The sequence below is a fragment of the Arachis stenosperma genome, chromosome 6, assembly GCF_014773155.1.
Source record: "Arachis stenosperma cultivar V10309 chromosome 6, arast.V10309.gnm1.PFL2, whole genome shotgun sequence".
NCBI classification, from domain to species: domain Eukaryota; kingdom Viridiplantae; phylum Streptophyta; class Magnoliopsida; order Fabales; family Fabaceae; genus Arachis; species Arachis stenosperma.
This window is the reverse complement of record NC_080382.1, coordinates 34,192,583-34,215,633: the sequence shown is the minus strand read 5'-3', so window position 1 is coordinate 34,215,633 and position 23,051 is coordinate 34,192,583. Positions and strand designations below refer to the sequence as shown.

The 23,051-nt window shown below is 39.1% G+C and overlaps 1 non-coding gene across 1 annotated transcript; it reads left to right on the top strand.

Moving 5' to 3' along the window:
• Positions 1–21,678: 21,678 nt before the first annotated feature.
• Positions 21,679–21,786, top strand: LOC130937679 (small nucleolar RNA R71). Its single transcript, XR_009068885.1, has one exon. It is a non-coding gene; the product is annotated as a small nucleolar RNA R71 (small nucleolar RNA).
• Positions 21,787–23,051: the final 1,265 nt, after the last annotated feature.

Sequence of the window (23,051 nt, the reverse complement as noted above, 5' to 3'; positions counted from 1 at the left end):
GAGCGGATAATTTATACGCTTTTTGGCATTGTTTTTAGTATATTTTTAGTATGTTTTAGTTAGTTTTTATTATATTTTTATTAGTTTTTAGTTAAAAATCACTTTTCTAAACTTTACTATGAGTTTGTGTGTTTTTCTGTGATTTCAGGTATTTTCTGACTGAAATTGAGGGACTTGAGCAAAAATCTGATTCGGAGACTGAAAAGGACTGCAGATGCTGTTGGATTCTGACCTCCCTGCACGCGAAGTGGATTTTCTAGAGCTACAGAAGCCCAATTGGCGCGCTCTGAACGGCGTTGGAAAGTAGACATCCTGGGCTTTCCAGCAATGAATAATAGTCCATATTTTACCCGAGATTTGATGGCCCAAACCGGCGTTCCAAATCAGCTCAAAACTGCCCGGCGTTAAACGCCGGAACTGGCACAAGAATGGGAGTTAAACGCCCAAACTGGCACAAAAGCTGGCGTTTAACTCCAAGAAAAGTCTCTACATGAAAATGTTTCAATTCTCAGCCCAAGCACACACCAAGTGGGTTCGGAAGTGGATTTTTATGTCATTTACTCATTTCTGTAAACCCTAGGCTACTAGTTCTCTACAATAGGACCTTTTACTATTGTATTTTCATCTTTAGATCTTTGAATCTTTGGATCCTTGATCATCTGGAGTCTTTTGATCACGTTTTAGGGGCTGGCCATTCGGCCATGCCTAGACCTTGTTCTTATGTATTTTCAACGGTGGAGTTTCTACACACCATAGATTAAGGTGTGGAGCTCTGCTGTACCTCGAGTATTAATGCAATTACTATTGTTCTTCTATTCAATTCAGCTTGTTCTTATTCCAAGACATTCATTCACACTCAAGAACTTGATGAATGTGATGATTATGTGACGTTCATCATCATTCTCACTTATGAACGCGTGCCTGACAACCACTCCCGTTCTACAAGCAAACAAGGCTTGAATGATTATCTCTTGGATTTCTTAATCGGAATCTTCGTGGTATAAGCTAGAATTGATGGCGGCATTCAAGAGAATTCGGAAGGTCTAAACCTTGTCTGTGGTATTTTGAGTAGGATTCAATGATTGAATGACTGTGACGAGCTTCAAACTCCTGAGGGCTGGGCGTTAGTGACAGACGCAAAAGAATCAATGGATTCTACTCCAACCTGATTGAGAACCGACAGATGATTAGCCGCGCCGTGACAGGGTGCGTTGAACATTTTCACTGAGAGGACGGGACTGTAGCCACTGACAACGGTGATGCCCAACATACAGCTTGCCATGGAAAGGAGCAAGAAGGATTGGATGAAGACAGTAGGAAATCAGAGAGACGGAAGGGACAAAGCATCTCCATTCACTTATCTGAAATTCTCACCAATGAAATACATAAGTATCTTTATCTTATGCTTTATTCATATATCATCCATAACCATTTGAATCTGCCTGACTGAGATTTACAAGATGACCATAGCTTGCTTCATACCAACAATCTCCGTGGGATCGACCCTTACTCGCGTAAGGTTTATTACTTGGACGACCCAGTGCACTTGCTGGTTAGTTGTGCAAAGTTGTGAAATTATGTTTAGACCATGGTATTGAGCACCAAGTTTTTGGAGCCATTACCAGGGACTTTTTGAGTTGTGAAAAGAATGGATCACAATTTCGTGCACCAGTGTCCCAAGAACTCTAGCTGCTTTTTTGAAAGCTAACCCGTTGGTTTTCAAGGGATTGACAAACCTTACTGAAGTAGACAACTGGTTCCAAGCTGTGGAGTATGCATTGCAAACTTAACATGTCACGGATAATCAGTTCGTGGAATTTGCAACGTATCAATTAGTGGGAGAAGCTCAAAAATGGTGGTAGGAAGAATGTCGACTGCTACACCAACAGAATGTGGACATTTTGTGGGCATTATTCTAGACAGTTTTCTACAAGAAGTACTTTAATGATTCACTGAGGGAGGCCAGAGAGCTGGAGCTCATGTAGCTGAAGTAAGGGCTCATGGCTGTAGCTAAATACACCAGTAAGTTCGAGAAACTCTGTAGGTTTCTTAGTGTATGTCAGGGTGCCCCTGAGTTCTATAAAGATTGAAAATGCATTAAATCCCAAGTAGGATTGAGAGAAGATATCTAGAGTGTTGTGGCTCCATTGGAGATTAGGAGATTCTGGGAATTGGTGAAAGAGGCAAGAGTTGTGGAGGATTGCGTTAAGAAGATAACTTTGAAAAGAGATACTCATGGGGGTACCAGTAGCAGAGGTCGTAGGAAGTATTTTCCACCAAGGGGCCAGAGTTTCAAAAGGGACGGACATGCCACTTAGCATCCTCATGGTCAAGGGAATTTCGGAAGGGATAACAATACCCAGTTTCAAAAGGGGAAGGAAAATGGTATATGCTATACTTGTTGACTGCCTGGACACATAGCCAAGAACTGCCGTCGTGGGAAAAGCCGAGATGTGGGTCGAAATCAACAGCCAGGTCATGGGTTTGCTTTCGATGTGAGTGGTGCAATAGGATCAGATATTCTGATGAGAGGTAAGCATATAAAGTTGGTGTAATATATTCCTAAGACCAAGGTTTAGCTTAGTTAAATTTTGGTGGAATGTCGCCGTTAGGGTTGGAAGTGCTTAGAGTTTTGTTTGAGGAACCAGCGGGAAAAAGAGAAGATTCTGGTGGATATAGCTAAGCAACTTGGATTCTTAATGATAAATGATCAGAGTGATGTAGCAAAAGGCATGAGAGAACATTGACACTATAGAATTATGATGGACGAGATACTTTGACGACTTGATTAGGTTGACGACATTAGAAGGAACTGTGAGGATATGGATGTGCTTCATTATAAAGGGCTAGTGGATAATCAAAGAACTAGAAGTTGGAGGAGATATCACATGATTTGAATTTTAGGGACAAAATTCCTAATTAGGAGGGGAGAATGTAAGAACCGAAATCTAATTTAACCTTTTAAATCAGATAAAATAATACTTCATCTGCCATGAATAGGTTTGAAAATTTAGAAATAATAATTAGAAAATATAAAGGTGAAATTTGATTTCAATAGATTTTTTCGAGTGGAAAAATGTAATTTTTTGCGAAAAATTACTTAAAAACACGTACCGATAAATTAGTCGGCAGCACCAGCTTAAGTCTATCTAATACTACGTGAGAGTAATAAAAATGTAGAAAAACTTAGGAAAATAATTAAAGATGAAAACTAGGCGCTAATTCTAAAGGTTTGGTCCAAAGTTGGGCCAAACGGGTCAAAAACGCTAACGGGTTAGACCGGACCCAAGCCCAACATATATAAACACAACTAATGAGTATTTCAGCTCAATTCCAACCCTAAAACAAGAAAGGGGCACTGCTGAAGTGAGAAGAGAGGAGGTAAGGGTTTGCACTATTCATCTTCTCCTTGTTCTAGCCATAACATGAGCTATGGTACTCTGATTTGCGTGCTATTTGCGGCCACACAAAGCTCTCACCGAGCTCTTCGTTTCTATCTAAAAAAGTGGTCATATTTTTGAAATCCATGCTCCATTTTCTATACCTAACAGTTTTGCATTTTTTGTTTTAGTTCTTGAGTAAATTTTGTGATTTTGTTTATTTAGCGGTGATCTAGTATATGATTATTGTTGAATTTTACCCCTAATATCATTGGATAAGGTAAGTCTCTTTAAACTCTTATGTTTTGATATTTTGTTGAGCCACAGTGTTGGTTTTTTTTATGTTATATGTGTATAGCTTGATAGTTGGTGAGTTTTGAAAATGGTGTTGATGTTTGAAGCTTGTTGATCTTGTTGGAATCAAGCTTTGGGTGTTTGTGCATTTTGGAGAATCGGCCAATGTATGGTTTTGGTTTCCTCTATGTAATATGTAATGTTTCGTGACACTTAGACTAGTGGACCTTAAGATAGGATTAAATTGAATAAATGGTTGATTGAATTATATATGTGATATGTAAATTATGATGAGGTTCTATAAGTTGCATGTGGTTGGATGTGAGGATGATAATTGTGATATAATGATTATGATACTATGGTAGTGATGTGATGATGTTGTATATTGATGAAGGATGCATATGAGGGATTAAATTGTGCAAATTGTTGATATTGAAATATTGATTTGGAATTATTGATTTTGTTGGATTATAGTGGAAAAATTGAGTGAAATAGATGTTGAAATGATTCAGGTACAATGGAATGGTAAAGTGTAGTGTCTGATAAAATTAAGTAGGTTTTGATTTGGTTTGGCTTTGAAATTTGGAAAGTAGAGAACTTTGATGATTTTGTGTAAAATCTTGTTTTTAACAAACTTTGGTGAGGCATAACTTGGCCTCCGAACCCCATTTTTGATGAAACTATAAAAGTTGTGTTCGAGAGCTTTAAGACGTTCAAAGAACCGGATGGAAAATGTTTTAAAATGAGAAAGTTATATGCATTTAAAATTCGGTGCAAAAATCTGAAATTCTGCAGCGTTAAAAATTTTCTAAGTCTAATACAGCATGCGTACGTGAACTTGTGCAGGCGACTGATGAGCGGATAATTTATACGCTTTTTGGCATTATTTTTAAATAGTTTTTAGTAGGATCTAGCTACTTTTAGGGATGTTTTTATTAGTTTTTATGCAAAATTTACATTTCTCGACTTTACTATGAGTTCGTGTGTTTTTCTGTGATTTCAGGTATTTTCTGGCTGAAATTGAGGGACCTGAGCAAAAATATGATTCAGGCTGAAAAAAGGACTGCTGATGCTGTTGGATTCTGACCTCCCTAGACTCGAAATGGATTTTCCGGAGTTACAAAACTCCAAATGGCGCGCTCTCAACTGCGGTGGAAAGTAGACACCCAGGGCTTTCCAGAAATATATGATAGTCTATACTTTATTCAAGTTTAGATGACGCAAACTGGTGTTCAACGCCAGTTCCATGCTGCATTCTGGAGTAAAACGCCAGAAATACGTCACAAACCAGAGTTAAACGCCAAACAGACGTTACAACTTGGCATTTAATCCCAAGAGAAGCCTCTGCATGTGTAAAGCTCAAGCTCAGCCCGAACACACACCAAAGTGGGCCCCGGAAGTGGATTTCTTCACTTAGACTTATTTCTGTAAACCCTAATGGCTAGTCTAGTATAAATAGAATTTTTTACTACTATATTAGACATCTTTAGCTTTCCTTAGATCATTTTTGGAGACTATTTATCACGTTTGGGGGCTGGCCATTCGGCCATGCCTGAACCTTGTTCTTATGTATTTTCAACGGTGGAGTTTCTACACACCATAGATTAAGGTTTGGAGCTCTGCTGTTCTTCGAGTATTAATGCAATTACTATTATTCTTCTATTCAATTTAGCTTATTCTTATTCTAATATATTCCTTGCACTTCAACATGATGAATGTGATGATCCGTGACACTCATCATCATTCTCACCTATGAACACGTGCCTGACAACCACTCCGGTTCTACCTTAGATCGAGCGCGTATCTCTTGGATTCCTTAATCAGAATCTTCGTGGTATAAGCTAGAATTATTGGCAGCATTCTTGAGAATCTGGAAAGTCTAAACCTTATCTGTGGTATTCCGAGTATGATTCAGGGATTGAATGACTGTGACAAGCTTCAAACTCGCGAGTGTTGGGCGTAGTTACAGACGCAAAAGAATCACTGGATTCTATTCCGACATGATCGAGAACCGACAGATGATTAGCCGTGCTGTGATAGAGCATTTGGATCATTTTCACTGAGAGGATGGGAAGTAGCCATTGACAACAGTGACGCCTTACATACAGCTTGCCATGGAAGGGAGTAAGAATGATTGGATGGAAGCAGTAAGAAAGCAGAGATTCAGAAGAAACATAGTATCTCTATGCACTTATCTGAAATTCCCACCAATGATTTACATAAGTATCTCTATCTCTATTCTATGCTTTATTTATCTTTATATTCGAAAACCATTATAACCATTTGAATTCGCCTAACTGAGATTTACAAGATGATTGATGAGCGGATCATTTTTTGGCATTGTTTTTAGTATGCTTTTTTCGCACAACTAACCAGCAAGTGCACTGGGTCGTCCAAGTAATAAACCTTGCGCGAGTAAGGGTCGATCCCACGGAGATTTTTGGTATGAAGCAAGCTATGGTCATCTTATAAATCTCAGTCAGGTAGATTCAAATGGTTATGGATGATATATGAATAAAGCATAAGATAAAGATACTTATGTATTTCATTGGTGAGAATTTTAGATAAGCGAATGGAGATGCTTTGTCCCTTCCGTCTCTCTGCTTTCCTACTGTCTTCATCCAATCCTTCTTACTCCTTTTCCATGGCAAGCTGTATGTTGGGTATCACCGTTGTCAGTGGCTACAGTCCCGTCCTCTCAGTGAAAATGTTCAACGCACCTTGTCACGGCACGGCTAATCATCTGTCGGTTCTCAATCAGGTTGGAGTAGAATCTATTGATTCTTTTGCGTCTGTCACTAACGCCCAGCCTTCAGGAGTTTGAAGCTCGTCACAGTCATTCAATCATTGAATCCTACTCAGAATACCACAGATAAGGTTTAGACCTTCCGGATTCTCTTGAATGCCGCCATCAATTCTAGCTTATACCACGAAGATTCTGATTAAGGAATCCAAGGGATAAACATTCAAGCCTTGTTTGCTTGTAGAACGGGAGTGGTTGTCAGGCACGCGTTCATAAGTGAGAATGATGATGAGCGTCACATAATCATCACATTCATCAAGTTCTTGAGTGCGAATGAATATCTTGGAATAAGAACAAGCTGAATTGAATAGAAGAACAATAGTAATTGCATTAATACTCGAGGTACAGCAGAGCTCCACACCTTAATCTATGGTCTGTAGAAACTCCACCGTTGAAAATACATAAGAACAAGGTCTAGGCATGGCCGAATGGCCAGCCCCTAAAACGTGATCAAAAGACTCCAGATGATCAAGGATCCAAAGATTCAAAGATCTAAAGATGAAAATACAATAGTAAAAGGTCCTATTTGTAGAGAACTAGTAGCCTAGGGTTTACAGAAATGAGTAAATGACATAAAAATCCACTTCCGGGCCCACTTGGTGTGTGCTTGGGCTGAGAATTGAAGCATTTTCGTGTAGAGACTTTTCTTGGAGTTAAACGACAGCTTTTGTGCCAGTTTGGGCGTTTAACTCCCATTCTTGTGCCAGTTCCGGCGTTTAACGCCGGGCAGTTTTGAGCTGATTTGGAACGCCGGTTTGGGCCATCAAATCTCGGTCAAAGTATAGACTATTATATATTGCTGGAAAGCTCAGGATGTCTACTTTCCAACGCCATTGAGAGCGCGCCAATTGGGTATCTGTAGCTCCAGAAAATCGACTTCGAGTGCAGGGAGGTCAGAATCCAACAGCATCTGCAGTCCTTTTCAGTCTCTGAATCAGATTTTTGCTTAAGTTCCTCAATTTCAGCCAGAAAATACCTGAAATCATAGAAAAACACACAAACTCATAGTGAAGTCTAGAAAATTGAATTTTAACTAAAAACTAATAAAAATATAATAAAAACTAACTAAAACATACTAAAAACATACTAAAAACAATGCCAAAAAGCGTATAAATTATCCGCTCATCACAACACCAAACTTAAATTGTTGCTTGTCCCCAAGCAACTGAAAATCAAATAAGATAAAGAGAAGAGAATATGCAATGAATTCCAAAAACATCTATGAAGATCAGTATTAATTAGATGAGCGGGGCTTTTAGCTTTTTGCCTCTGAACAGTTTTGGCATCTCACTCTATCCTTTGAAATTCAGAATGATTGGCTTCTATAGGAACTCAGAATCCAGATAGTGTTATTGATTCTCCTAGTTAAGTATGATGATTCTTGAACATAGCTACTTTATGAGTCTTGGCCGTGGCCCAAAGCACTCTGTCTTCCAGTATTACCACCGGATACATACATGCCACAGACACATAATTGGGTGAACCTTTTCAGATTGTGACTCAGCTTTGCTAGAGTCCCCAATTAGAGGTGTCCAGAGTTCTTAAGCACACTCTTTTTGCCTTGGATCACAACTTTATTTCTTTCTTTTTCTCTTTCTCCCCTTTTTTTTCGTTTTTTTTTCTTTCGCTTCTCTTTTTTTTTTGTATTCACTGCTTTTTCTTGCTTCAAGAATCATTTTTATGATTTTTCAGATCCTCAGTAATATGTCTCCTTTTTCATCATTCTTTCAAGAGCCAACCAATCATGAACAACAAATTCAAAAGACATATGCACTGTTTAAGCATACATTCAGAAAACAAAAGTATTGCCACCACATCAAAATAATTAATCTGTTATAAAATTTAAAATTCATGCAATTCTTCTCTTTTTCAATTAAGAACATTTTTCATTTAAGAAAGGTGATGGATTCATAGGACATTCATAACTTTGAGGCATAGACACTAAGACACTAATGATCACAAGACACAAACATAGATAAACATAAGCATGATTTTTCGAAAAACAGAAAAATAAAGAACAAGGAAATTAAAGAACGAGTCCACCTTAGTGATGGCGGCTTGTTCTTCCTCTTGAAGATCTTATGGAGTGCTTCAGCTCCTCAATGTCTCTTCCTTGTCTTTGTTGCTCCTCTCTCATGATTCTTTGATCTTCTCTAATTTCATGGAGGAGAATGGAATGTTCTTGGTGCTCCACCCTTAGTTGTCCCATGCTGGAACTCAATTCTCCTAGGGAGGTGTTGATTTGCTCCCAATAGTTTTGTGGAGGAAAGTGCATCCCTTGAGGCATCTCAGGGATTTCATGATGAGTGGGATCTCTTGTTTGCTCCATCCTTTTCTTAGTGATGGGCTTGTCCTCATCAATGGGGATGTCTCCCTCTATGTCAATTCCAACTGAATAACAGAGGTGACAAATGAGATGAGGAAAGGCTAACCTTGCCAAGGTAGAGGACTTGTCCGCCACCTTATAAAGTTCTTGGGCTATAACCTCATGAACTTCTACTTCTTCTCCAATCATGATACTATGGATCATGATGGCCCGGTCTAGAGTAACTTCAGACCGGTTGCTAGTGGGAATGATTGAGCGTTGGATAAACTCCAACCATCCCCTAGCTACGGGCTTGAGGTCATGCCTTCTCAATTGAACCGGCTTCCCTCTTGAATCTCTCTTCCATTGGGCGCCCTCTTCACAGATGTCTATGAGGACTTGGTCCAACCTTTGATGAAAGTTGACCCTTCTAGTGTAAGGGTGTTCATCTCCTTGCATCATGGGCAAGTTGAATGCCAACCTTACATTTTTCGGACTAAAATCTAAGTATTTCCCCCGAACCATTGTAAGCCAATTCTTTGGGTCCGGGTTCACACTTTGATCATGGTTCTTGGTGATCCATGCATTGGCATAGAACTCTTGAACCATTAAGATTCTGACTTGTTGAATAGGGTTGGTAAGAACTTCCCAACCTCTTCTTCGAATCTCATGTCGGATCTCCAGATATTCACCCTTTTTGAGTTTGAAAGGGACCTCGGGGATCACCTTCTTCATGGCCACAACTTCATAGAAGTGGTCTTGATGCACCCTTGAGATGAATCTCTCCATCTCCCATGACTCGGAGGTGAAAGCTTTTGCCTTCCCTTTCCTCTTTCTAGAGGTTTCTCCGACCTTGGATGCCATAAATGGTTATGGAAAAACAAAAAGCAATGCTTTTACCACACCAAACTTAAAAGGTTTGCTCGTCCTCGAGCAAAAGAAGAAAGAAAAGAGTAGAAGAAGAAGAAATAGAGGAGATGGAGATGGCTTTATGGTTCGGCCAAAGGGGGAGAAGTAGTGTTTAGGTTGTGTGAAAATGAAGGAGTGAAGATGGGTTTATATAGGGGTGGAGGGAGGGATAGGGTTCGGTTATGAATGGGTGGGTTTGGGAGGGAAAGTGGTTTGAATTTGAATGGTGAGGTAGGTGGGGTTTTATGAAGGATGGATGTGAATGGTGAAGAGAAAGATGGGATTTGATAGGTGAGGGGTTTTTGGGGAAGAGTGGTTGAGGTGATTGGTGAATGGGTGAAGAAGAAGAGAGAGGGTGGTGGGGTAGGTGGGGAACATGTGGGGTCCACAGATCCTGAGGTGTCAAGGAAAAGTCATCCCTGCACCAAGTGGCGAGCAAAATTGCTCTCTGTGCCAATTCTGCCGTTAAACGCCGGGCTGGTGCCCATTTCTGGCGTTTAATGCCAGCTTCTTGCCCTTTCCTGGCATTTAACGCCAGTCTGGTGCCCCTTTCTGGTGTTAAACGCCCAGAATGGTGCCAGACTGGGCGTTAAACGCCCATTTGCTGTCCCTTACTGGCGTTTAAACGCCAGCAGGTTCTTCCTCCAGGGTGTGCAGTTTTTCTTTCTATTTTTCATTCTATTTTTGCTTTTTTAATTGATTTTGTGACATTCCATGATCATCAACCTACAGAAAACATAAAATAACAAAGGAAAATAGATAAATATAACATTGGGTTACCTCCCAACAAGCGCTTCTTTAATGTCAGTAGCTTGACAGTGGGCTCTCATGGAGCCTCACAAATGCTCAGAGCAATGTTGGAACCTCCCAACACCAAACTTAGAGTTTGAATGTGGGGGTTCAACACCAAACTTAGAAGTTGGTTGTGGCCTCCCAACACCAAACTTAGAGTTTGACTGTGGGGGCTCTGTTTGGCTCTGTTTTGAGAAAAGCTCTTCATGCTTCCTCTCCATGGTGACAGAGGGATATCCTTGAGCCTTAAACACAAAGGATTCTTCATTCACTTGAATGATCAATTCTCCTCTGTCCACATCAATCACAGCCTTTGCTGTGGCTAGGAAGGGTCTGCCAAGGATGATGGATTCATCCATGCACTTCCCAGTCTCTAGGACTATAAAATTAGCAGGGATGTAATGGTCTTCAATCTTCACCAAAACATCCTCTACAAGTCCATAAGCTTGTTTTCTTGAATTGTCTGCAATCTCTAGTGAGATTCTTGCAGCTTGTACCTCAAAGATCCCTAGCTTCTCCATTACAGAGAGAGGCATGAGGTTTACACTTGACCCTAAGTCACACAGAGCCTTCTTAAAGGTCATGGTGCCCATGGTACAAGGTATTGAGAACTTCCCAGGATCTTGTCTCTTTTGAGGTAATTTCTGCCTAGTCAAGTCATCCAGTTCTTTGGTGAGCAAAGGGGGTTCATCCTCCCAAATCTCATTACCAAATAACTTGTCATTTAGCTTCATGATTGCTCCAAGGTATTTAGCAACTTGCTCTTCAGTGACATACTCATCCTCTTCAGAGGAAGAATACTCATCAGAGCTCATGAATGGCAGAAGTAAATCCATTGAAATCTCTATGGTCTCAGTGTGAGCCTCAGATTCCCATGGTTCCTTATTAGGGAACTCATTGGAGGCCAGTGGACGCCCATTGAGGTCTTCCTCAGTGGTGCTCACTGCCTCTTCATCCTCTCCAAGTTCGGCCATGTTGATGGCCTTACATTCTCCTTTTAGATTCTCTTCTGTATTGCTTGGAAGAGTATTAGGAGGGAGTTCAGTAATTTTTTTGCTCAGTGGTGGACGAAATTGTGATCACATGTTCTTTATACTTTGATGATGTTTACTCTTAGGGCACTGTTTATTTTCACAACTCCGTTCAACTAGCCAGCAAGTGTACTGGGTCGTCCAAGTAATACCTTACGTGAGTAAGGGTCGAATCCACAGAGATTGTTGGTATGAAGCAAGCTATGTTCACCTTGTAAATCTCAGTTAGACAGATTAAAGGGTAATTGTGATTATTGGAATAATAAATAAAAAGGAATAATAAAAGGGATAGAATACTTATGCAGATTCATTGGTAGGAATTTCAGATAAGCATATGGAGATGCTGCATGGCTCAAGGACGCCTGCTTTCCTACTGCTTCTACTCAATCCTTCTTACTCCTTTCCATGGCAAGCTGTGTATAGGGGTTCACCATCAGCTGTGGCTACTTTCATCCTCTCGGGAAAATGATCCTATGCGGTTGTCAGTCGCACGGCTAATCGTCTGGAGGCATCACCCATGGTTGATGGCTACATCCCATCCTCGCAGTGAAAACTAATGCTCACGCACTCTGTCACAGTACGGCTAATCACCGGTTGGTTCCCGCTCCTACTGGAATAGAATCCCTTGATTCTTTTGCGTCTGTCACTAACGCCCAGCAGGTTGCAAGTTTGAAGCACGTCACAGTCATTCATTACCGGAATCCTACTCGGAACACCACAGACAAGGTTGGACTTTCCGGATCCTCATAAATGCCGCCATCCATCTAGCTTATACCACGAAGATTCTGTTGGGGAATCTAAGAGATACACATTCAAGCTCTGTTGCATGTAGAACGGAAGTGGTTGTCAATCACGCGCGTTCATAAGTGAGAATAATAATGAGGGTTATCTAACTCAGCACATTCATCATGTTCTTGGGTGCGAATGAATATCTTGGAATAAGAATAAGATAGAGACCGAATAAAAGAAGATAGAATTGCATTGATACTTGAGGTACAGCAGAGCTCCACACCCTTAATCTATGGTGTGCAGAAACTCCACCGTTGAAAATACATAAGTGAAAGAGGTTCAGGCATGGCCGAATGGCCAGCCCCCTAAACGTGATCAATAGCCTCTTAGGATGAAGAATAAAACAAAACTGAGACCAAAGATATCTAATACATTGATAAATCATCCTATTTATAATAAACTAGCTCCTAGGGTTTACATGAGTAAGTAATTGATGCATAAATCCACTTCCGGGGCCCACTTGGTGTGTGCTTGGGCTGAGCTTGATCAATCCACGAGCTGAGGCTTCTCTTGGAGTTGAACTTTGAGTTATGACGTGTTTTGGGCGTTCAACTCCGGATCATGACGTTTTTCTGGCGTTTAACTCCAGACAGCAGCATGTACTTGGCGTTTAAGGCCAAGTTACGTCGTCATTCTTCGAATAAAGTATGGACTATTATATATTGCTGGAAAGCCCTGGATGTCTACTTTCCAACGCCGTTGAGAGCGCGCCAATTGGAGTTCTGTAGCTCCAGAAAATCTATTTCGAGTGCAGGGAGGTCAGAATCCACAACATCAGCAGTCCTTTTTGTCAGCCTTTTTCAGAGTTTTGCTCAAATCCCTCAATTTCAGCCAGAATTTACCTGAAATCACAGAAAAACACACAAACTCATAGTAAAGTCCAGAAATGTGAATTTAACATAAAAACTAAGGAAAACATCCCTAAAAGTAGCTTGAACTTACTAAAAACTATGTAAAAACAATGCCAAAAAGCGTATAAATTATCCGCTCATCACAACACCAAACTTAAATTGTTGCTTGTCCTCAAGCAACTGAAAATCAAATAGGATAAAAAGAAGAGAATATACTATAAATTCCAAAATATCAATGAATATTAATTTAATTACATGAGCGGGACTTGTAGCTTTTTGCTTCTGAACAGTTTTGGCATCTCACTTTTTCCTTTGAAGTTTTGAATGATTGGCTTCTCTAGGACTTAGAATTTCAGATAGTGTTATTGACTTTCCTAGTTAAGCATGTTGATTCTTGAACACAGCTACTTATGAGTCTTGGCCGTGGCCCTAAGCATTTTGTTTTCCAGTATTACCACCGGATACATAAATGCCACAGACACATAACTGGGTGAACCTTTTCAAATTGTGACTTAGCTTTGCTAAAGTCCCCAGTTAGTGGTGTCCAGAGCTCTTAAGCACACTCTTTTGCCTTGGATCACGACTTTAACCACTTAGTCTCAAGCTTTTTACTTGGACCTTCATGACACAAGCATATGGTTAGGGACAGCTTGATTTAGCCGCTTAGGCCTGGATTTAATTTCCTTGGGCCCTCCTATCCATTGATGCTCAAAGCCTTGGATCCTTTTTACCCTTGCCTTTTGGTTTTAAGGGCTATTGGCTTTTTCTATTGCTCCTTCTTTTTCTATATACTCTTTTTAGCCTTTTTTTTTTCACTGCTTTTTCTTGCTTCAAGAATCAATTACATGATTTTTCAGATCATCAATAACATTTCTCTTTGTTCATCATTCTTTCAAGAACCAACAATTTTAACACTCATAAACAACAATATCCAAAGACATATGCACTGTTCAATCATTCATTCAGAAAACAAAAGGTATTGTCACCACATTAATATAATTAAATTAAATTTAATAATAATTTCGAAATTTATGTACTTCTTGTTCTTTTGAATTAAAACATTTTTCTTTTAAGAGAGGTGAAGGATTAATGGGATTTATTCATAGCTTTAAGGCATGGTTACATACTAATGATCATGAAATAAAGACACAAAACATAGATAGACACAATATTAAAAACCGAAAACAGAAAGAAATAAAGAATCAAGGAATGAGTCCACCTGAGTGAGGGTGGCGCCTTTTTGAAGAACCAATGGTGCTCTTTGAGCTCCTCTATGTCTTTTCCTTGCTTCTGTTGAATGATTCCTAGTAATTTTTGTGTTCCTCCCCTTAGTTGCTTCCAATATTTGTGTGGAGGACAACTTATCCCCTGAGGTATCTCAGGGATCTCTTGATTTGCAGCCACATGTTCTACCCAACTGAGCTATGACGGCTTATATTTTTAGTCTTTCCATCTCCCATGACTCAGAGGTGGAAGCTTATGTCTTCCCTTTGAGGTTTTTCTGGCCTTAGGTGCCATTAATGGTAATGGAAAAGCAAAAAAGCTATGCTTTTACCACACCAAACTTAAAATATTGCTCGCCCTCGAGCAAGAGAAGAAAGAAGTGAAGGTGAGTGGGGTTTTTGGGAAAGAGTGAGTGGTGAATGAAAAACAGAAGGGATGACCATGAATGGAGTGAGAGAGGGCGAGGTAGGTGGGGATCCTGTGAGGTCCACAGATCCTGAGGTGTCAAGGAATTCCATCCCTGCACCATATAGGCATGTAACATGCCTTCATGCATCATTCTGGCGTTCAAACGCCCATTGGTGCATGTTCTGGGCGTTCAACGCCCATGTAATGCATGTTTCTGGCGTTGAACGCCAGTTTCATGCTTGTTCCTGGCGTTCAGCGCCAGTTTGTCCTCTCTGTGCACCATCCTGGCGTTTAACGCCAGGTTGTTGCTTGTTTTGGGCGTTCAGCGCCAGAATGGTGCTCTGTTCTGGCGTTGAACGCCGGCCAGATGCACCTTACTGGCGTTGAACGCGAGTCTGCGCTGCCTCCAGGGTGAAAATTTTTTTCTTCTGTTTTTGACTCTGTTTTTAATTTTTTTGATTTTTTTCGTGACTCCTCATGATCATGTACCTAATTAAACACAAAAATAACAAAGAAACAACATAAAATAAAATTAGATAAATAAAATTGGGTTGCCTCCCAACAAGCGCTTCTTTAATGTCAATAGCTTGACAGTGGCTCTCATGGAGCCACAAGATGATCAGGTCAATTTAAGTGTGGTCCCAACACCAAACTTAGAGTTTGGATATGGGGTTTGAACACCAAACTTAGAGTTTGGTTGTGGCCTCACAACACCAAACTTAGAGTTTGACTGTGTGGGCTCTTCTTGACTCTGAACAGAGAGAAGCTCTTCATGCTTACTCTCTTTTGTCACGGAAGGATAGCCATGTGCCTTAAGCACAAGGTAGTCCCCATTCAATTGAAGGACTAACTCACCTTTGTTGACATCTATCACAGCTCCTGCTGTGGCTAGGAAAGGTCTTCCTAGGATGATGCATTCATCATCTTCCTTCCTATTGTCTAGGATTATGAAATCAGCAGGGATGTAAAGGCCTTCAACCTTTACTAGCATGTCCTCTACTAATCCATAAGCTTGTCTCACTGACTTGTCTGCCAGTTGTAATGAGAACAAGGCAGGTTGTACCTCAATAATCCCCAGCTTCTCCATTACAGAGAGTGGCATAAGATTTATCCCTGACCCAAGATCACATAGAGCTTTTTCAAAGCTCATGGTGCCAATGGTGCAAGGTATTAAGAACTTGCCAGGATCTTGTTTCTTTTGAGGTAGAGTTTTCTGAATCCAAGTATCTAGTTCACTAATGAGCAAGGGATGTTCACTTTCCCAAGTCTCATTACCAAACAGCTTGGCATTCAGCTTCATGATAGCTCCTAAATATTGAGCAACTTGCTCTCCAGTCACATCTTCATCCTCTTCAGAGGAAGAATAGTCTTCAGAGCTCATGAATGGCAGAAGGAGATTTAATGGAATCTCTATAGTCTCTAGATGAGCCTCAGATTCCTCAGGATCCTTAATAGGAAACTCCTTCTTGCTTGAGGGACGTCCCAGGAGGTCTTTCTCACTAGGATTTTCGTCTTCCTCCTCCCTTGTGCATTCGGCCATATTGACTATGTCAATGGCTTTGCACTCTCCTTTTGGATTCTCTTCTGTATTGCTTGGGAGAATACTGGGAGGAGTTTCAGTAACTTTCTTACTCAGCTGGCCCACTTGTGCCTCCAGATTTCTAATAGAGGATCTTGTTTCATTCATGAAACTAAAAGTGGCCTTTGACAGATCAGAGACTATATTGGCTAAATTAGAATTATTTTGTTCAGGATTCTCTGTCTGTTGCTGAGAAGATGAGGGATATGGCTTACTATTATACAGCCTGTTGCGTCCACCATTGTTAAAACCTTGTTGAGGTTTTTGTTGATCCTTCCATGAGAAATTTGGATGATTTCTCCATGATGAGTTATAGGTGTTTCCATAAGGTTCACCTAAGTAATTAACCTCTGCCATGGCAGGGTTTTCAGGATCATAAGCTTCTTCAGAAGCTACCTCTCTAGTACTGTTGGATGCATGTTGCAACCCATTCAGGTTTTGAGAGATCATGTTGACCTGTTGAGTCAACACTTTGTTCTGTGCCAATATGGCATTTAGAGCATCAATTTCAAGAACTCCTTTCTTCTGAGGTACCCCATTATTCACGGAATTCCTCTCAGAGGTGTACATAAACTGGTTGTTTGCAACCATGTCAATGAGTTCTTGAGCCTCTTCAGGCGTTTTCTTCAGGTGAATAGATCCACCTGCAGAATGGTCCAATGACATTTTCAAAAATTCAGATAGACCATAATAGAATATATCTAATATGGTCCATTCTGAAAACATGTCAGATGGACATCTCTTGGTCAGCTGCTTATATCTTTCCCAAGCTTCATAGAGGGATTCACCATCTTTTTGTTTGAAGGTTTGAACATCCACTCTCAGCTTGCTCAACTTTTGAGGAGGAAAGAATTTATCTAAGAATGCAGTGACAAGCTTATCCCATGAGTCCAGGCTATCCTTGGGTTGTGAATCCAACCATACTCTAGCTCTGTCTCTTACAGCAAAAGGGAAAAGCAAGAGTCTGTAGACTTCAGGATCAACTCCATTCGTCTTTACAGTCTCACAGATCTGCAAGAACTCAGTTAAAAACTGATAAGGATCTTCAGATGGAAGTCCATAAAACTTGCAGTTTTGTTGCATTAAAGCAACTAGTTGAGGCTTAAGCTCAAAGTTATTGGCTCCAATGGCAGGAATGGAGATGCTTCTTCCATCAAACTTGGACGTTGGCTTTGTGAAGTCACCAAGCATTCTCCTTGCATTATTATTATTATTTCCGTCTGCCATCTCTTTCTCTTGTTCGAAAATTTCTAGAAGGTTTCTTCTGGATTGTTGTAATTTCGCTTCTCTTAATTTTCTCTTTAGAGTCCTTTCAGGTTCTGGATCAATTTCAACAAGAGTGCCTTTATCCCTGTTCCTGCTCATATGAAAGAGAAGAGAACAAGAGAAGAAAGAGGAATCCTCTATGTCACAGTATAGAGATTCCTTTATGTTAGTAGAAAAAGAAGGGGGTAGAAGAATGAAGAAGGGGATTCGGATTTTGGATGAAGAGAGGTGGAGAGAAGTGTTAGTAATTAAATAATTAAATAGAAGAAGAAAAGAGAAGAGAGATTTCGAAAATAATTTTGAAAAGGGGTTAGTGATTTTCGAAAATTAGAGATAAAATGTAATTAAAATTAAACATGAAATAATTAATTAATTAAAAAGAATTTTTGAAAAAGAAAGAGATATTTTCGAAAATAGAAGAGGGAAAGGTAGTTAGGTGGTTTTGAAAAAGATAAGAAACAAACAAAAAGTTAGTTAGTTGATTGAAAAAGATTTGAAATCAAAATTGAAAAAGATGAGAAGATAGGAAGTTAGATAAGATATTTTAAAATCAAATTTTGAAAAATATAAAATTTTTGAAAAAGATAAGATAAAAAGATAAGATAAAAGTTTTAAGAAAAAGATATTTTGAAAAAGATTTAATTTTGAAAAAGACTTAACTAACAAGAAACTACAAGATAAGATTCTAGAATTTAAAGATTGAACCTTTCTTAACAAGAAAGTAACAAACTTCAAATTTTTGAACCAATCACATTAATTGTTAGCTAATTTTTGAAAAAAAAAAGATATAAGGATAAGAAAAAGATTTTTGAAAAATAATTTTTTAAAATTTTCGAAAATAATAAAAAAATGAAAAAGATATGATTTTTGAAAAAGATTTTGAAAAGATAAGATTTTTAAAATTGAAATTTTGACTTGACTTGTAAGAAACAACTAATTTTGAAAAATTTTTGACCAAGTCAACCCAAAATTTCGAAAATTTGGAGGGAAATAAGGAAAAGATATTTTTTTGATTTTTGAATTTTTAATTATGAGAGAGAAAAACAACAAAAATACTCAATGCATGAAATTTTTAGATCAAAACAATGAATGCATGCAAGAATGCTATGAATGTCAAGATGAACACCAAGAACACTTTGAAGATCATGATGAACATCAAGAACATATTTTTGAAAAATTTTTAATGCAAAGAAAACATGCAAGACACCAAACTTAGAAATCTTTAATGCATGGAAAATATGAATGCAAAAATGCACATGAAAAACAACAAACAATACAAAACAAGAAATCATCAAGATCAAACAAGAGGACTTATCAAGAACAACTTGAAGATCATGAAGAACACTATTAATGCATGGGATTTTCGAAAAATGCAAGAAAAATTTTTAAAAGCATGCAATTGACACCAAACTTAAAAATTGACTCAAGACTCAAACAAGAAACACAAAATATTTTTGGATTTTATGATTTTCTAATTTTTTTGTATTTTTATTAATTTTTTTTTTTCGAAAACTATGTTGAGAAAAATGAAAAATAGAAGAAAAATTTTGAAAAAGATTTTTGAAAGGAAAATTACCTAATCTGAGCAACAAGATGAACCGTCAGTTGTCCATACTCGAACAATCCCCGGCAACGGCGCCAATTACTTGGTGGACGTAATTGTGATCACATGTTCTTTATACTTTGATGATGTTTACTCTTAGGGCACTGTTTATTTTCACAACTCCGTTCAACTAGCCAGCAAGTGTACTGGGTCGTCCAAGTAATACCTTACGTGAGTAAGGGTCGAATCCACAGAGATTGTTGGTATGAAGCAAGCTATGTTCACCTTGTAAATCTCAGTTAGACAGATTAAAGGGTAATTGTGATTATTGGAATAATAAATAAAAAGGAATAATAAAAGGGATAGAATACTTATGCAGATTCATTGGTAGGAATTTCAAGGACGCCTGCTTTCCTACTACTTCTACTCAATCCTTCTTACTCCTTTCCATGGCAAGCTGTGTATAGGGGTTCACCATCAGCTGTGGCTACTTTCATCCTCTCGGGAAAATGATCCTATGCGGTTGTCAGTCGCACGGCTAATCGTCTGGAGGCATCACCCATGGTTGATGGCTACATCCCATCCTCGCAGTGAAAACTAATGCTCACGCACTCTGTCACAGTACGGCTAATCACCGGTTGGTTCCCGCTCCTACTGGAATAGAATCCCTTGATTCTTTTGCGTCTGTCACTAACGCCCAGCAGGTTGCAAGTTTGAAGCACGTCACAGTCATTCATTACCGGAATCCTACTCGGAACACCACAGACAAGGTTGGACTTTCCGGATCCTCATAAATGCCGCCATCCATCTAGCTTATACCATGAAGATTCTGTTGGGGAATCTAAGAGATACACATTCAAGCTCTGTTGCATGTAGAACGGAAGTGGTTGTCAATCACGCGCGTTCATAAGTGAGAATAATAATGAGGGTTATCTAACTCAGCACATTCATCATGTTCTTGGGTGCGAATGAATATCTTGGAATAAGAATAAGATAGAGACCGAATAAAAGAAGATAGAATTGCATTGATACTTGAGGTACAGCAGAGCTCCACACCCTTAATCTATGGTGTGCAGAAACTCCACCGTTGAAAATACATAAGTGAAAGAGGTTCAGGCATGGCCGAATGGCCAGCCCCCTAAACGTGATCAATAGCCTCTTAGGATGAAGAATAAAACAAAACTGAGACCAAAGATATCTAATACATTGATAAATCATCCTATTTATAATAAACTAGCTCCTAGGGTTTACATGAGTAAGTAATTGATGCATAAATCCACTTCCGGGGCCCACTTGGTGTGTGCTTGGGCTGAGCTTGATCAATCCACGAGCTGAGGCTTCTCTTGGAGTTGAACTTTGAGTTATGACGTGTTTTGGGCGTTCAACTCCGGATCATGACGTTTTTCTGGCGTTTAACTCCAGACAACAGCATGTACTTGGCGTTTAACGCCAAGTTACGTCGTCATTCTTCGAATAAAGTATGGACTATTATATATTGCTGGAAAGCCCTGGATGTCTACTTTCCAACGCCGTTGAGAGCGCGCCAATTGGAGTTCTGTAGCTCCAGAAAATTTATTTCGAGTGCAGGGAGGTCAGAATCCACAGCATCAGCAGTCCTTTTTGTCAGCCTTTTTCAGAGTTTTGCACAAATCCCTCAATTTCAGCCAGAATTTACCTGAAATCACAGAAAAACACACAAACTCATAGTAAAGTCCAGAAATGTGAATTTAACATAAAAACTAAGGAAAACATCCCTAAAAGTAGCTTGAACTTACTAAAAACTATGTAAAAACAATGCCAAAAAGCGTATAAATTATCCGCTCATCACTCAGCTATCCCACTTGTGCCTCCAAATTCCTAATGGAGGACCTTGTTTCAGTCATGAAACTTTGAGTGGTTTTGATTAGATCAGAGACCATGGTTGCTAAGTCAGAGTGACTCTGCTTAGAATTCTCTGTCTGTTGCTGAGAAGATGATGGAAAAGGCTTGCCATTGCTAAACCTGTTTCTTCCACCATTATTATTGTTGAAACCTTGTTGAGGTCTCTGTTGATCCTTCCATGAGAGATTTGGATGATTTCTCCATGGAGAATTATAGGTGTTTCCATAGGGTTCTCCCATGTAATTCACCTCTTCTATTGAAGGGTTCTCAGGATCATAAGCTCTTTCTTCAGATGAAGCGTCCTTAGTACTGCCTGGTGCAGCTTGCATTCCAGACAGACTTTGAGAAATCAAATTGACTTGCTGAGTCAATATCTTGTTCTAAGCCAATATGACATTCAGAGTATCAATCTCAAGAACTCCTTTCTTCTGATTTGTCCCATTGTTCACAGGATTCCTTTCAGAAGTGTACATGAATTGGTTATTTGCAACCATTTCAATTAGTTCTTGAGCTTCTGTAGGCGTCTTCTTCAGATGAAGAGATCCTCCAGCAGAGCTATCCAAAGACATCTTAGACAGTTCAGACAGACCATCATAGAAAATACCTATGATGCTCCATTCAGAAAGCATATCAGAGGGACACTTTTTGATCAATTGTTTGTATCTTTCCCAAGCTTCATAGAGGGATTCTCCTTCCTTCTGTCTGAAGGTTTGGACTTCCACTCTAAGCTTACTCAATTTTTGAGGTGGAAAGAACTTTGCCAAGAAGGCATTGACTAGCTTTTCCCAAGAGTTCAGGCTTTCTTTAGGTTGTGAGTCCAACCATATCCTAGCTCTGTCTCTTACAGCAAAAGGGAATAGCATAAGTCTGTAGACCTCAGGTTCAACCCCATTAGTCTTGACAGTGTAACATATTTGTAAGAATTCAGCTAAAAACTGATGAGGATCTTCCAATGGAAGTCCGTAGAACTTGCAATTCTGCTGCATTAGAGAAACTAATTGAGGCTTAAGCTCAAAGTTGTTTGCTCCAATGGCAGGGATAGAGATGCTTCTCCCATAGAAGTCGGGAGTAAGTGCAGTAAAGTCACCCAGCACCTTCCTTGCATTGTTGGCGTTGTTGTTGTTTTCGGCTGCCATGGGTTCTTCTTCTTTGAAGATTTCTGTTAGGTCCTCTACAGAGAGTTGTGCCTTAGCTTCTCTTAGCTTTCGCTTCAAGGTCCTTTCAGGTTCAGGGTCAGCCTCAACAAGAATGCTTTTGTCTTTGCTCCTGCTCATATAAAAGAGAAGAGAACAAGAAAATATGGAATCCTCTATGTCACAGTATAGAGATTCCTTGAGATGTCAGAGGAAAAGAAAAATAGAAGGAAGAAGTAGAAGAATTCGAACTTATCAAAAGAGATGGAGTTCGAATTGTTCCTTGAGGAATAGTGTTAGTTCATAAATAGAAGGATGTGAGAAGAGGGGAAGAAATTTTTTGAAAATAAATTAAAAAGGTTTTAAAAACATTTTGAAAAACTTTAATTGATTTTCGAAAACTAAGAGTGGGAAAGAAATAAAGTGATTTTTGAAAAAGATTTGAAATTAGAAATCAAAAAGATATGATTGAAAACTATTTTGAAAAAGATGTGATTAAAAAGATACGATTGAAAAGTTATGGTTTTAAAAATATATGATTGAAAAGATATGATTTGAAAAACAATTTAAAAAGATTTGATTTTAAAAATTAATGACTTGGCTAACAAGAAAAGATATGATTTAAACATTAAACCTTTCTCAACAGGAAAGGCAACATACTTGAAATGTTGAACCAAATCATTAATTGATAGCAAGTATTTTTGAAAATGGAAAGAAATTGATTTTGAAAAAGATTTGATTGAAAAGATTTGATTTGAAAAAGATTTGATTTTGAAAAGATTTTGAAAACTTGAAAAAAAAATTTCAATTGAAAACAGAATCTTCCCTCTTGTGCCATCCTGGCGTTGAACGCCCAGAATGGT